Raw genomic sequence first — 13213 nt, 5'->3', positions numbered from 1 at the left:
TGGCAGAGCCCCCCCACATATGCAGCATGGGGCAGTGGGGGGCAGTGGGGATCGCCCCCTTGCCTGGCAGCATCCAGTGAGTGCGGGGCTTTTTTTTTTTAAGAGCCGGGATGCTGGAGCCACGAGAGCAGGAAGAGGATTGGGGCTCATGGCAAAGCCCCCCATGCAGCACGGGGCAGTGAGGGACAGCAGGGATTGCCCCCCCTGGCCTGGCAGGAGCTGGTGAGTGTGGGGCTTCCCCCCCCCTTTTTTTAAGTGCTGGGATGCTGAGGCCAGGCGAGGCTGCCATTGATGGGGCTGGGAGAGTGGGTGGGAGGTGGGTCCTGTTCAATTAGGAGTTTTGGCCATTTTGGTGGCAGCCGAATATCTGAATCAGATTCAGCTGAATTGATTTGGGACAGTGATGCAGGTGGTCACCACTCACCACTCACCACCCCCTACAATTGTCTCTGGCTGCTAGTGAGGTCTGAGAGGCAATCTGTTGGCAAAGGAAGGATGAGGACTTGGTTCTAGGACCAAAAGGCAGCCTCAGTTTCATAATTTAACAGTACATCAAGGTGTGGCAGGAAAGAAGGGAGGAAAGGGTACCTCAATTCAGCTTGAGGTAGTGGCCACTTGGCCACCAGGAGGCAGCACCCGGGTCCTGGTCCTGCTATACATTTCCACTGAGATTATTAAAGGTATGAGTGGGTTTGACATATGCTGGCCACGTCTACACGAGACGCTGACTGTGCAGTCCTTACTACGTGGTCATTTAGTACTTGTTTATACTAAATGACTGTTCAGTAAGTGGAGTTAATGTGCAGTTGTTCCTATGAATGACTGTTTCGTGACACTGACTGTACAGTTGCTCATGACCACTGCACAGTAGTGTTTCATCATACTTCCTGCCATGCAACATTATTGTGCAGTAGTCACAGGCTACTTCACAGTCAGCATATTGTGTAGACACAGCTACAGAACCTGGTCATAATCCCAAAGGAAATCAGGAAACTTGCCTGACTCTTAACACTTTTCTGGTTCTGTGACTGTTCACTTTGGTAATTATTGGTATCATAGTCTCTCTTTTCTAAGACTCAGTTGTCATAGCTTCCACTGCTTCAGATTTCAGTTCTTTTTTTTCTTTCCATGTTGAAAGAAAAATTGCTCTTACTATAGGTCTTGGGCAGTTGCATTGCTATCTTTAGGGAATCTCCAAATGAAATGATCTCTACATAGAAAGTCTGCAGTACTTATTTTAATTAAAAGATAAATCGGTAGAAACTCCTTGCACTCAATGTAGGTGAATAGAAAAAAAAGAGACAGTAGTGAGGACTTCTTCGTTTGTTATTTGGTTTCAAAAGGGAGATCTGAGCAGAGACAACCAGAGTATGATCAAAGGGTAACCTGCTATCTAAATTTACTTTAGAGCTATCAAAATATTCATGTTCCACAAGAAAAACACTCCACATACTTGTTCCTCAGACCATTCATGGAACTTCTGTATAGCAGCAGGCAGCCACTTCAGAAAAAAGTTTCTGTCAGATTTTCCCTCCTGCAAAATTATTGAGGAACTCAAGCATGTTTTTCTCAAACAGTTTAGCAATATAGAGGTTTAATCCCATATGAGGAAGTGAAATTTGTTTTTTGTTTTGGGGGTTTTCTTTTGTTTTTCTTGGAGGGTGGGGGGTGTTCACTGACAGGGAGGTTAAAATTAGGCCACTCTGTGAAAAGCTAAAAATATTTGGGTCATTTCCTAATTTTATTCCAATCAAAGCCTTTTAGGAAGTAATGAAAAAGGTACCAGGGTGGCTGTCTGTCTGTCTCTGGCAGCAGGGTCAGGACCTGCTCCCTGCTACTGCTCACACCCAGCAGTGTCTACTGTCTTGCAGGTGCTGTGGTACATTTGCTTTAGCCAGCAGCTGCCTCAACTGCTCTACAGTCCCAGACCCCACCCCAAGGAGGACCAGGTGCTGGCCTAGTGGGTGGAAGACATTGCCTGGGAGGAGGCATTCGAGGCTGAGCTCCTGGCCCTGGAGCAGGAGCTCCTGTGGCTTCTGCAGGAGCAGATTGTCATCAAGCACTGGGCAGTGGGGGCCACAGACAATGACTGCCTGGTCCTGGACACTGTTCTGGGCCTAGTGGTCATGTGCATGCTCCCCACTGATTCATAGATTAGGGCTGGAAGGGACCTCAGAAGATCAACGAGTCCAGCCCCTTGGAATGGCCCAAGGCTGGGGTGCTGGCCACCTGCCCTCTGGGCTCCGCTCCCCAGGTGCCCTCATCCTACAGCTCCCCAGTCTGGGGCAATAAAAGACTGTGAGATGGTTGTATATAGTTTGCACATTGGGAAGCATTTTTTTTTTATTGTTGAAGGGTGGGGAGGGTGGTGGGGAGGGTGGTGGAGGGGCTCTGTTTGTTGGTGATGGAGGGAGGGGCAAAAGGGCTCTATGTGTTGAGGGGGCTGGGATGGGGGTGGGGCTTTTGAGGGGAATAAAGCTTTTACTTTCAACCATGTGTGTATTCTGAGAGTGGTGCTGGGGGTGGGGGATTTGTGGGCAGCCGGGCAAGTGGGCTAGAAGAGGGAGTGCTGTAAGAGGTGGTCTGCCAGGGCCTCCCACATCCGGTGCTCTGGCTCCCACTGGTGGGTGTGCACTTTGCCTGGGGCCTCACCAGAGAGGACCTGCTGCTGGAGCTGCTGCTGCAGCTTGTGCTGGTGGCCAAGTACTGGCAGCTGGGTCTGGTTTCAACATGGCAACCAAGTACTAGTAGATATGTGGCCAGAGGCTGAAGCTCCCCCTAGTGGCCACAGGGGGACATGGCAGGGCTGGAGAGAACTGGCATTAACTTTAGTACTGGTTGCCTGCACATGTAGACACCTGCCAAAAACCAGTTACTGAGCATTAGGCTAATGTGCACTAATTTTAATCATGATTAATTGCATGTGCCCATAGAGAGCGAATTAGCCATGTTAGTCTGAAGTCAGGCAGAAGGCAGGATAGAGATGGACCTTACAGAAGAACTGAATCAGAGATGCATAAGCTTTTGCAAGCAAAAGGTGAATACATCAGATACATAGCAGAACATAGTATAGCACAGCAACTGATGAAGTGAGCTCTGCCTGACCACAGAAGTTTATGCATCTCTGATTCAGTTACTTTATAAAGCCCATCTCTGCCTTGTGTTCTTATCGAACATATGTTATCACATGATAATGTATCATATCCTAATTCAGGCAGCCTTTTGGTTTTTGTTAACACATTTAAAACAGGACTTTTGACTCCATTATTTGATAAAATCTTGATGACTCACTGAATTAATCCTCCCTTACTCTAAGGCAGCTAATTGAAAGGAGTTTATGCTTTCACTTTATCCCCTTCATTTTCATATAGGTTCCACTTACAACTGATGTGTCTTTCCAGTATTTGAGATGGTAACAATCCACAAAAGCTGGGACCTTATTTTTACTTCTTTATGAGGTAATGAATATGACACAAAACAGCACGGCACAATAGAACACACAACACATTTCTTCATTTTTATTTTAAAGAAAATGTGTCCTTTTATTCTGTTGTAGCTTCTGTGATATCAATGGAGAAAGTAATAAAATTAGTTGTGATATATTGTGAATAAATTAATCAGAAGTGTTAGCCCTTTTACCATCTATATTTTTCCAATAAATTATATTTTAGATAAACACCTTTTGAATTATTATTTCTATTTCTCCAGCTGGTTGCTCTGAAGCTGTGTTATGGTGAATCTCCTAAATTGCACTGTATTTCATCTCCCAGAATGATTTATTAATTCTAACTTTTTAAGGGGAAGATAGTAGATAACAGAATGAATAAAGATAATAAGGTGGATAAACAGAAGATAATAATAAATATATTTACTGTAGTAGAGAAATACTTGTCTGCACATGAATATGAAAAGATACCTAGTTGGGGGTCTGTAGAAAAGCAGAGGGAGTTAAAGGAAGAAAATCCATATCACTCCCTTCCTCTCAGCATCTGTCAAGCAAGCTGCATCACCAGTGAGGGGACAAGCCACAGGAGCAGCTGAAACAGGGCAGCTGGAGAGCCTGTCCCAAGGCAGCAAACCCAGGAAGCCCCAAGACAGGTCTGGGAGTATGAGGGGAACAAAACCTTTACCTTCAGAGCTCTACCAATCTAAGGTGCAAACTGCCACAGCAGGGAAAGCACGGGCTGCAGGGAGCCTCCAGGGAGCACAGCTATGGTCTGACCCCTTGGAAGTTGGGCCTGGGAAACAGAGTCCCTGGGAGGGGAAAGCCCTATATGGGAGCAATAAGCCTGGGCTAGATCAGCTCAGGCAGTTTATACCCTCAGGGGAAGAATCACTTGATTTCAGTTCATCTCAGGTACTTCACCTTAATACAGGACAGACAAGCTGCAGCTGGAGACCAGAAGCCTGAGCTGATAGACTGGGAGTACATGGCAGAGAGCCCAAAAGGATGCAGCAAGTGGTGAGAGGGGAGACCCTACACTGGAAAGCAGCAGAAGCAAGGGGTGAGGGAAACCACTGCCCCTATTTCTTTATTTTTATTTCTAATGAACTACAGAAGCTTCCCAGAAGTCAACCGGGAAGGTACTGAGACCTGCTCCTGGCTGTGATGCCTTAACAGCAGGAGCCTTTATTTACACTAGAGGACTGTGGTGGGGGTACTGGGGTTAGAGGAGCTCCCCGTTAGGCCTGTGAGGATCTACTACAGGCCATAACTAATTATTTTGGACTATTAGAGACGGCCCTGATAACTGAGCCAGTTTTTCTTCCCTGGGAGAGAATTCTTCAGTTTATACCATCAAGCTGTGGCAGGCGAGTATTCCAAGAAGGTAGCGTACCCCTTAACAGGGTGTGAAGCACTGGTTGGGCCATAGGCCCCACAGGGTTCAAAATGTGAACAGCATTAAGGAAGAGGCAGCTGGTGGTCTGAACTGCATTAACAATGATGGGTCATACCTGTAGTACTGGTTCAGCTTCACAGTTACTACCCGGAAGAGGTCCCTTCTGCACTGTTTTTCACAAGGGCAGCTTGACAGTCTTTGTGATGCCCCAGCTTATCAAATCCATCAGCTTCTTGTGTGCATTGTGGATCATAGTCTGTCAACCTTCAAGCTCCATGACCTGGCTGCCACTGTCAGCCACAAATGTCACTTGATCTTGAATGTCACCTTGCCCTAAGAGATCACGAAGCGTGAGCATTCACTGTAAGTTGGGTGTGATTTCCAGCTCCTCCTCACAAACTGCTGGTAGTGCTGCATATGCTTGGCATGGGGATGGACCACATTGAAACATGAATTCCACAGAGAACAGGCTCTGGTGGCAGCAGCACAGTGCCATGTGAGTCCCTACTCTGACTGGTGATGGACTCCCTGTACTGTAACTTACAACCTGGACAGTGCTTGAAGGATTTCTTGAAAAAATTCACCAGGCTATCCACCTCAGGGAACTGTATGTACTAGATGTGGCTTACTAAGGACAAAATTTGCACATTGCAGGTGGGCAGCATTCTTTGGAGCACACTGGAGAAAGTTTTGGACATGCACATAGCATTGTTAGACAGGAATGCTGAGATCTTGTTAAAGCCTACACCATAGCTGACAACTACTTTCACAATGACTTTTGATATGGTAGAAAAATTGACAGAAGTGAGGTAAGCCAGCTCAGTTTGAGGCAAAGATAGGTCCCAGTCAGTCCAGCTCTCCAGTACAAATAAAACATGTAGCACATAGTTATACTGAGAATCAGTGGCTTTATCACTTACAATAGAGAAGGAACAATACTCTGCCAAGGCAGCCTTCATGGACTGTACATGTGAAGCAATCCCTGCAAAGAGACAGTACTGATGAAGCTTGTTGGCACACAGAAAACTGGCAGCATTTGGCACAATTTAATTCAGGTAGTCCCTTAACTTCAGGTGTTCAAGTTTCTCCAGTGGGATGTTCACCGCTGTAAAAGCCTCCATGAGGAAAGATGCCAGCCGATGCCAAACTGCTTTCGGTGGTCCTTTTAAACAAGTAGGACATGGTCTCTTGCTTCTTGCTCTAACCTTCAGCCTCTGCAGGAGCCTTCCTCTTCACATGTGCCTTGGACTCCCAGTGCTGATCTATGCTGGTTTTCCTGGACACGTCCAGAGTTACATTGCAGGAGGTTTAAAAGAGTCTGCATCCATCTGCATGCAAGGTCCCTGCAGGATACTGTCTTGCATGGTCCAGTGCTGAAACGTCTTTGGCGGTCTTGGAAGACTTCTCAGCAGACATGCTAAAGAAGAATCCTCATCAGGCAGGAGCATGCCTGTGTGCAGTTTAAAAGTTAGTGCTAAAAACCTCCCAATTTTCTGGCTGGCCCCTGACTGGCTCCTGGGCTGAGCCTACATCAGGGGCTCAGCCTCCGATTTTCTCCCTCTCCCCACCTTCCTTCTCCTTCCTCACCCTCTTTCTCCCACCATGCTTCAGGACACAAGGGCTTCCTGCCTTTTTCTCTGCTTGCAGGTTTATTTTGGGTTTTTTTCTCCCCACTCAGTGATTTTGTGCTTTTTCTTGAGGCCTACACTTTTTCATGGAGGCTGCATGAAATCGTGGTTTCTGCAAAAATTGTGAAATTGCAGTTTTGGTAGGCCTCTATCTATGATACTTGAAAAGAAGAGATCTCCCAGGAATATCCTTATTTAACCACACTATTTCATACTCATAATATGAAGAGAAGCATAAGCACGAATGTTAACATTGTTTTCCAAGTATCATGTACATTTAAGACACTGTATCTCATAAAAAATCACTGAAGACAAAGGCAAGTTATAATCGCCAAACATAAAATTAAATTAGAATGTATTAGTAACCATATTTGCATCAATACTGAGGTTTATCTTCATGATACACTCACAGTGTATGGTACTACCACACCGTACATCAAGATATGTGGTGGTTATATTCAGTGGCCAAATTATCAAATCACGTGAAAAACTACAGTAGTTTAGTATGGTACTTCTAAGTGTAACACTAGCACCCTGCTCCTAAGCCTCTCTCCACCCTGACTTGTATTATTCATGGCTCTGAACAGAATTGAAATCTCCCTCTAAAAAATATCATAAAAACTGTTTCTTTGTATCATCACCTAAAATAGACTCTCTCTTATGAAGAACACTGTCTGAGGGGGTGGGTGGGGAGAAGGGAGGACACACATAAAATTCTTGGGAGAGTGAAAATTTTAAAGCTTTGTTACTTATCAGGGATCTTTCAAATAAGAGCCCTATGCCAATGTTAAATGGTGATTTCCAGAATTTATTTCTGATGCTGCTCAGAGGTTTTGAACATGAGGTAAGAAAAAACAATGCATCGTAAACTAATCACTTGAATATAAACACCACATAGATGTTTTTGATAGACAGATTCAAGCATGGACAGAACACAAATAAATCATATAAAGAAGACAAAAATGGGAAATATGAATGAATTTACTAATTGCAAATAGTGAAAAAATTCCCTTCATGGATACCTGTTGTGACATGTGTAGTAGGGTTCATTAAAGTGAAAACACTTAGGGACAGATTCCATGCATTATCTTTTTGGAAATACAACTGAGACAGCGCAACCAAGCCTTCTGTTGTACTCCCTAGGTTTTGGCTGGCTTCTCAGTGAAGTTTCAGGATAGATCAGCTGTGGAGATCACTCTAAATTTTGGTGGCCTTACCTGGCCCCCTATGTCCAGATCCACAACTGTCAGGCCATTCAGCTCTCTAGCCACATCTTATTGATATCTCTTCCTTTCCCCAGGTAACCCCCTGAAGCCAACGTGCAGGGCTGGGCGTGGTATAGAGCTGTGTGTGTCACACTGAGCAGTGGCTCTCAACTTTTTTTGTACCAGGACCCATTTGTAAACATCAATGGCCAGTCCTGACCCAGTGCCCCTGACTCATGGTAAACTGCCCCCTGCCTCCAGGCCCTAACCCCCCAGCCTGCAAGGCAAAAGCCATGGTTTCTGATGTTTCTTTGCAGGTGAATCTATTTTTAAAGTTTGTTAACAACCTTTTCATATATTCTTGTGATCCACTTTTGGGTCATGATCCATGAGCTGAGAAACGCTGACACACAATAGGTTGGCAATGGGTTCCTCCAACTCCTTTAAGGACTGTTATAACTGGGGGAAGGGAAAAGTTAAAGGCCTGCAGCAGGAGTGAGAACCTTCCTCCTAAACTTTGCTGGTATTTGAGTGCAAGATTCTTGTTAAGGAATCCAGCTTTCATATTGCATGGGATTTTTCAAGCAAGAAATCATTTCACCAATGTTACATTTGAAATCCTCTGCCTAGGAGCCACAGCTGCCTCCTCTCAAAACAATTTCCTGCTCTGCTTAGGCACATCATCATCATGTTCTGTCACAGCCTGATCCTCCCACTTATCAAAAGCAGTTCAAGGCACCTACAAACAGTTAGCAAGGACTTTCAAAAGGGCCAATGCCATGTTCTTCTCATCAATCAGATTAGCAGATGGTTGACTCTCATGCATCACAGATTGCTATTGGCACCTTTCCACCTCCTCTCAAAAAGTTCTTGTGATATACTCCAGAGATGGCAAGATTGCCAAGATAGTTTACAAATTGCCTGGCTAATCATGACAATTTTCGGATAGTAATTTTTAAAATCTGCAGTCATATATTAGTTATAATGTATGTCAAGTCCAAGGAAACTACATTAATTGCAGATTTAACAAACAAGATATTGATTTCACTTAATATATACTGTATTCTCTGTAAAATAGCATTATCAACTAGTTGAATTTCTGCTTCATAAGCCTGTAGTTGTGTTAATTTTTAGTGACATATATATTTATATTTCACACCTTCCAGGCCAGTGATTCTTAACCAGGGTGTTGTGGCCCCCCTGGGATGCCTTGAGATTCTTTCAGTGGTGTTGCAGGATATCAGACACTGTTGGCACTGTTCAGGCATACAAACATGATTCAAAAGATAAACCCAGATATTTCAAATAGAAATCTGTAGTGTTAAAAACATTCAGACTTGGTGTGAACTTTCTGTGTTGTTTGCAACAGAAAAATGCTTTATTGTTTTTCTATAGTCAGCTCTCACAGCCAATCAGTGGTGAAGGGTGGGGCCCCTGGGGCCCTCAGCCAATCAAATGTTTGGGGACCCATGCCTCAGTCAGCCCATGAAAATGGCATCCGGTCCTGTGATCTCCCCATGAAATCAGTTGGGCAATTCCTTGAGTTTGGTAGACTCCTAAAGATAACAGAACACGGAAGAAGAGTAGTCAGTTCTAGAATACACACACACACACACACACACACACACACATACATATATATATATATATATGTATGTATGTATACTCTATGCATATATATATATGTATACACACATACATACACTCTCTCTCTCTATATATATATACACACACACATATATATGCATGGATACTCTAGAACTGACTACTCTTCTTTGGTGTTATGTTATCTTTAGGGGTCTACCCAACTCAAGGAGGTGACCAACAGATTTCGTGCGGAGATCGTGGGGCCAGATGCCATTTTCATGGGCTGGTTGAGGCGGGGGCCATCATGCCTTTGGCAGAGGGGCCTCAGTGGCCCTGCCCCTCACACTGATTGGCTGTGAGGGCTGTCCATCATATGGCTCTGCCCCTTACCACTGATATAAATATACTGTGTGAAAACAACCGTTATGCTATTAATCTTTACAGTTGATAACATTAGTGTTTATAGATTAGGGAGATCAAAACTTTCTCCATGTTTAAATTTCTGTATTAATAGCAGATGACTGGATGCTACATGGTAGCATTTTGGCCCTTGGCAAATTTCCAGTATAGCCTATGATTAAGAAAAAATTGGGTGCCCCTTGTTTACAGCTTAGTGCAGTTAGGATTTCAAACTATTGCTACATCTAAAGAAGGAAAATAATTGTAAACCCAAATTCAGTAAATGTTTACTCAGATACTTATATTTACTCCTGTGAGTAGCCCACTTATTTGAACCTGTGAGCAATTTTTTCTATCACATTTTCATGTGGCATCATTACAGACAGTGCCCATAAATGCATCCTAAATTAATTATAAAATTCACAACTTTCAAATTTATATTTAAGTCCACCAAAATTATATATATTTTTTGGGAATAGACAGGGATACTTCATTCATTATTTCTAGATGTTCAAGATATTAAAAGATGTTAAGATAGAGTACTTTCTGATTACATTTTCATTTTATCGTTTAAAAATTGAAAGATTTTTTTTTCAATTGCTTGTTCCCAAAATTGCTTGTGCCCCAACGCTTTCAAAGAACTTCTTTTTCCAACTACTCAGTTGGTCTAATAAAAGATATTGCATCTACTCAAAGAAGCTTGCCTGCTTATGTCTTTAGACCAACACAGCTACAACCAAAAGCCCTGAAATATATATTTTTTAATTATGAAGGATATTTCTGCCACCCTTGGTCATAATGGGAAGGCACACAAGACAGTATTTACGTGTGGAAACCTTTGTAAATTACTCAATGTAACTAAGTGCAGCAGAATCTATGCTTAACTACAGCATAACACAAGCCTGAATATTTTTCACTATTATTTTATTGCAGCAATGGTGCAGCAAATATAGGTAATGGAAAAGACAGGAAATTTTGAGCACTTAGTTGATTTAAGAACATAGTAGGTGGATTTTTTTTGGATTTCTACTCAAGGAGCAAATCTATACATGTGATTTAATATGCAGTAGCTTATTTTACTGCACTTTAAAACATCACGTAAAAAAGTGCAATTACACTAATATGCAGTAAAATAGGCTACTGCACATTAAGCATCACTTAAAAATGCATGCTTTTGGTACTGCACATTAGGGCAGCCTAATGCACATGTATTTAGTACCTCACATTGGAGGTACTAAATTTAATGTGCATTAGGAAAAGCATGTTAATGCATGCATAGATATGCCCAAGTTGTAGTACAGTGGTTTTCGTAAGTGACAGCATTAAGAGCTCTTTCTTGTTCCAACTGATACTAATTGGACACAAATTGTTAGCATTGTAAAAACCATATCTAAAATTAATATAATCTATATTTAGTATGAGTTAAAATTTGAGTTAAAATCTTGTAAATTTGTTGCCGTGTCATGTTGATGACATCTATAGCATGCAAAATTCTTACTCAGAATTTCTTTTATGATTCACCTCAGAAGGGGTCTTCCACTTGCCAGAGGATGAGAGTATGCACATGGGCAGTACCACATTACAGTTGATGATGGGTATCCCACTCCTTTCACCCAAGTGTAAATTGTGAATGTGTGTATTCTTTAACATTTATTTAGCAGGGCTGAATGGGAGCAATATATTCTTATACAAAATGTAAGTTCTGTAACTTTTATCCATATATGACAACTGTTTAAAAATGCCTAGCTTTTCTTTCAGCAAAATGAGTAAGTAGGATGCGTGCTATACTTCTACTTTGAAATAGTCAATTTTAAAGCTAAAAGGAATGGACAGTACAACCCCAGTTATCTGAAATGATTCAGAGATACCAAACACATTTAAAAACTAATTGGAGGTACTCATACCACCTGGCTGGAGAAGAAAGTCTCATTTCAATTAGTTTGTGCTACTTTAGGTTCAGTATCTTTTAAAAACTTGTTTTTCAGAGTTCAATTGCAGAAGCCAGAATAATGTCATGAAAATAAACAAAATGTATATGCTTAAAGGAAAGCAGTTTAACATTATTCCTTTGTATTACAGTATCATTTCCATGTCAATATCTAGTTTAATTATATTTAAGAATAAGAAAAGAAAGACTGGTATATATTAACAATTTTGTCTGTTAGCACAAAAAGTTATGTAGTAACGGAGATCAAATATAAAGCTGATTTGAGTAATTAATATTAAAGGTATGATATCTGAATGTCCTAAAGGATTAGGCACCCAGGTGTTCCTCATTTTCTGTAGGAGTTAAAAAATGAAACCCCTCATTTCATTTTGAGAATTCTACCCTAAATGATTTACTTTGTCAATTCTGTGTTCTCGTGGAGGAGTGGAATGAAAAGTAGGACTTCAATCCTGGTTCTGATACTGTCTATCCAATTGACTGTGTGCAATTAAGTTTTAAGATTCAGATTCCTTACTTGAAAAATTTAGGAAACTAGAGAAACTATATTTATCTAGTAAATAATATTCGCTAGGTGCTTAGCATGTGTAAAGCATGATTGTTTCTAGCATATATGGCAAGAAAAAACAGTGTTGTGCCCCAGCTCAAGTCCGGGATCGTGCCCGGTATGCAAAGGCCAATAAAGATACCAGGGGTGAAAGTACAAAGAAGGTTTATTGCTAGCAATAAAAGGTGCAAGTGGAATAATTCATGTAACAAGCACACCAGATCACTATTTCTAAGCATCTTTTATACAGGAGTTTTCAATGCCTTCGCAAGCGTGCTTGTTTAATGATTGGTTATAAGTGAGTGACGCAAGAAGTTCTTTACTGAGCATGTCTCTATACCTGTGTTTTAGCCATGTATCTCATTTACATACATATGTGTTTCATTAGCATACTTTTTCCCCACCTAGGGGTGTGATTTTTAATATTTTAATGAGCCCTTTAACTCAGTACTCTGTTTCTTCTTTTGTTTTCAAGCCTCCTTTATCTGAGACTGTCTCCTCCTTATCATTGCAGATGGGCATTTTTCACATAGCATTCTCTTATTCTTATCGTCTCTGAGTAGAGGTTTCTAGGTCACTCCTTACATTTCCCCCCTTTGGAGCATTTTTAATTATTATTATAACTGCTCCATTCAATTTGGTTTAACACAAATCTAGTATCATCAGCTTTCTTTGTTTGTAAAATCATTTGATTTACCTTAGGCCTGAAGATAGATATAAAAACAGGTAAGCATTGGATACAGCAACAAACCATAATTCCTATAATACAGAACAAGACAACTGTACTAACTAACTGTCTCAACCATCTAAAATTGGGAAGCCAGGAATTTAACCAGGAAAAGTCTAAGCCAGATGATTCTTTTAACGTCTGTGCCAATTGTTGTAAGGCACCAATTTTATCTTCAATCAGCACAGAATTATCGGTGAGGTTGAAACAACACATTCCTTTTAAAGTTTCACACCCAAGATTGTGTCGTAATAAGAGATAATCAATAGCGGCTCTATTCTCTAAGACAGCGTCCCTTAATTGTTTTTGTTCAGCATTCAGGGCTGAAAGAGCT

This window comes from Alligator sinensis, unplaced genomic scaffold (assembly GCF_000455745.1).
Source record: "Alligator sinensis unplaced genomic scaffold, ASM45574v1 scaffold222_1, whole genome shotgun sequence".
Classification (NCBI taxonomy): Eukaryota; Metazoa; Chordata; order Crocodylia; family Alligatoridae; genus Alligator; species Alligator sinensis.
This window is presented reverse-complemented; position numbering follows the sequence as displayed.